At 43.1% G+C, this 3,639-nt stretch overlaps 1 long non-coding RNA gene across 1 annotated transcript; it reads left to right on the top strand.

Annotated features, from left to right (window-relative positions):
- Positions 1-1,269: 1,269 nt before the first annotated feature.
- Positions 1,270-2,560, top strand: LOC139153302 (uncharacterized). The gene is made up of 3 exons (XR_011556790.1): positions 1,270-1,345; positions 1,723-2,091; positions 2,383-2,560. It is a non-coding gene; the product is annotated as an uncharacterized lncRNA (long non-coding RNA).
- The last annotated feature ends 1,079 nt before the right edge of the window (positions 2,561-3,639 follow it).

The following is a 3,639-nucleotide window of genomic DNA, read 5'->3' as shown; positions in this document are numbered from 1 at the left end:
AAAGGATAGGGTGGGTGGGTTTGGAGCTGGAGGCATTGAAATGCTGCTACTCCAGTGCATGAGATAGAAGCATGGATCTTTCCCAGCATATGGTACCCAGATTGTTAATTAGAACAATGTCTCCACATAATAGATTAACTTGTGGGGGTGAAATCTAGTATGTAGACTAACTTTGATCCAAATAACATCTGCATGTGGAGCTATTATTTTGTTGCACAAATATCTTGTACATATAACTTATTTATAGAGTTTGGAACAACTTTTAGTATCTTTGCTACTTGCAGTCATGAAAGTAAAGTGTAAAACAATTTTATTGCAGAACATGAACCATAAATTCTGTATCTTTTATGCATTTTCCAATCCTTATATACTGAATGAACTAAGCTATTCAAAAATTATTATTTGGTGCTTAAAACAAAACGAGTTATCTGCAATTTTCTCAAAACCATCCAATTGTCTACCATACCAAGGCAATGTTCACTGCCCTGAAGGACAGAGCCTGGGGTTTTAACAATGCTGAATTCCGCCTTTTTTCTGTCTTCTAAAAATTCACCTGTTCGTTATTGCTTGTGGAAACTAGCTTACATAATGCCTAGCTTCGCAGCTTTCAAAATAAGATACTGTATTGCATTTGCCTACCAACGAGTCGATGGTGAATTGCCCATGATCTAAGCCATGAGGTCGCCTTTTATGTGCTTAAATTCGGCCACATGGAAGCAGAACCGGCCGTAGGAGTTGTCGTTTTCAAACGGGTTGGAAGCCAGTCCATCCAAGGAGCAAATGTCTCGGGGCTAAATGGCTCCAAAGGAAAAGAAAGAATGCACTAGATAGCAGAGATGTTCCGGAGAGGTTTTGCTATGCGAACTCGGTACTTTCCCAAAAAGCCAGTATGGGCACCATTTACTTTATTTTGTCCAATACACAATGAGGGTTTTAGTGGGTATATATCTATATCTATATACACAGTAAAATACTGTACATGAATAAGGTTATAGAGGAGATAGTCATAGTAAAATATATCTAAGAAATAATAGAAAAGAAGATATAGTAATAGAACTAATTGTATTGTGAATGGGCAGAGGTAAACCTCAAGCCGAACCCTGCAAAGCTCCCCAAAAGATGGGGAAAGACGGGTCGTTGGAAGCGAGGGCGAAAAAAGCTCGGGTTTCCTTTAACTGAGCGCAAGGGCAGGAGGAGGAGGGGGGGAAAACAACAACAAGCCAAAGAGCTACGTAGGCAGGCGAGTGTGTGCAAAGAACAAAGGCAAGAGAGAGACAAAGGGGACCCGGGAAATGCATCAGCACGGGGTGCAGGAGGCGGAGGCTGAGCTGGGGCGAGTGGAAAGGTGAGGCAAGCCAAGGCGCGCCGAATACTAACGGGACGGGCGGAATAAAGCTGGCTGCCCAATTTGCATGAGAAAAGAAAGGTAGTATCAACGCGCCTACATTTATTCCCTCCCAAGGCTTGAATTTGTTAAGCTGACCTTTGCCTGGTAAGGTTGAAAAGGTGCGATTTAGGATAAAGGCGGGTTGCAGCTCTTAGCTCCCCTTTGTTCCTGCTGCAGCAATCGATTTGGCTTTGCTTTTCCTGCCGGGGAAAAGTAATAATTCCACACATGCCTTACGGAACCAATTTCTGTTTATTCACCATTTAAATCTGGAAATAAACAATGGGTTTTGACACCCTACTCGGCGCTCTCTAACCCTAGTTGTTCACTTGCAGATGTTCCATTTCTGTTCCTCCTGCTGGGGCTCTCCCGCGCCCCGTTCAGAACCAGCCTGGCTGGGCTACAGCTAATTTTGGTTTTCTTCCGAAGATCAGCCGATCCTACACGTGTCCCTTGGTCTTTCGTTTTAGACCCGCTTCTGATCAAGGCCTTCCCGAGGGGCGTAAAAGAGGCAAGAGAAGGAAGTGAAACTTTTTTGCTCGGTGCTTCCGAGCCACGTGGTGGGTCAATCCTTTGTTTCGAGCAGCAAACAAAAATCGCTGCAAATGGAACAGAAAATGCATTTCCCACGTGAGGTAAATCGGCCACTGGGACCTGAACTGTGAACCCCTGGCGATATCCCAGAATGTGATTACCTTAAAAAGGTGGAATAATTTTCAGTTGGGGGGGGGGGGCTCGCTTTATCTTTTGAACCTTTCAACTAAAACATCCACAGCTCTTGTGTTTCACACCACTTTTCTTCTGCCAAGAAAACAGGGGGGGGCGCGGGGGGGCGGAGTTTAGGATCTGATCAGCCGGGGGACACGTGGCGGGGAGGGGGGCGAGGGCAGAGCCAAGAGTGCCAGCGTTTTTCTTCTTTTATGCTTCTTTGCTCTCTGCTCGCAGCTTTGCAACTTCCATCTTTTTCTTTTTCCCCCCTCGCTGTTGCCATGCAGAGGTGAACTTTGAAAAACATGGTTCCGTTTGACGTATTCAGCTGGAGCAGAAAAGGATTGAGTCCTGGTATTTGCATTCCGGGCCTCCAGATTTAAATCGACCAGCACCACCTCTCCAGGCTTTCAAATAGTTACACCTGTGGGTCTAATGCCAAATACAACATTTTGAAAGGCAAAATATCAGTGATCGCTTATCTTTTTGTGACTTCCTATTAAACTTTTATAGTAAAATATTGCACAATTTAGTTCAGTTTTAAGCACCATACATGCCCTATTTTCAACCTTTTTTGATCCACGGCACATTTTTTACATTTACAAAACCCTGGGGCACATTGAGGGGGGGGGGGGGTCTAAAAAAAATTTGGACAAATTTTTTTTCTCTCTCTTCCTCCCTTTCGCTCTATTTCTCTCTCTCTCCCTCTTTCTCTCCCTTCTTCTTTTTTCTCTCTCCATCCCTTTCTTTCTCCCTTCCTTCCTCTCTTTTTTGCTCTTTCTCCCTACCTCCCTCTGTCTTTCTCTCTCCCACCTTCCCTTTCTTTCCCTCTCTCTTGCTCTCTTGCTTTCTCTCTCTCTTGTTCTTTCTCTTTCTTGCTTTCTCTCTTGCTTTCTCTCTCTCTTGTTTTCTTTCTCTCTTTCTTTCTCTTTCTTTCTCTCTCTCTTGTTTTCTTTCTCTCTCTGAGCTTCACGGCACACCTGGACATATCTCACGGCACACTGGTTGAAAAACACTGCCCTATGGAACCAATTTCTGTTTATTCACCATTTAAATATGGAAAAAAAAAAGGGTTTTGACACCCTACTTGGAGTGAGGGTTTGTATGATAGCTCTCCACTCCTGTAGGAATTCAAGACCCTGGTAATTAAACCTAAAATATATGAGACTGATCAAAAGTGGTCTTGGCTTAGAATGAAACAGCTTGACCTCTTCTCAGTCCTTTTGTAACACATGAACTGCTTCAGTCCAACCCAATTCTACAGACTTCATAGAACAAAAGAATCATATCAAATCATCTCGTGAAATTGGTTAGATTACGCAGAAAGAGTCTGGCCTATACATTTTCAGGAACATTTATTTGGCTCTTACCTAATCCCAGCCCTTGATTACCTGTTATCAACTTTAAGTTTAAGTTTAAGTTTAATCAGATTTGTATGCCGCCCCTCTCCGCAGACTCGGGGCGGCTCACAGCAATAACAATACAATGTAAAACAAATCTAATATTTAAGTTAATTTAAAAAACACCACAAATTAAAACCAATC

Source organism: Erythrolamprus reginae, chromosome Z (assembly GCF_031021105.1).
Source record: "Erythrolamprus reginae isolate rEryReg1 chromosome Z, rEryReg1.hap1, whole genome shotgun sequence".
NCBI classification, from domain to species: domain Eukaryota; kingdom Metazoa; phylum Chordata; class Lepidosauria; order Squamata; family Dipsadidae; genus Erythrolamprus; species Erythrolamprus reginae.
Note: the sequence above shows the minus strand (reverse complement) of the source record. Positions and strands in the feature narration are given on the sequence as shown.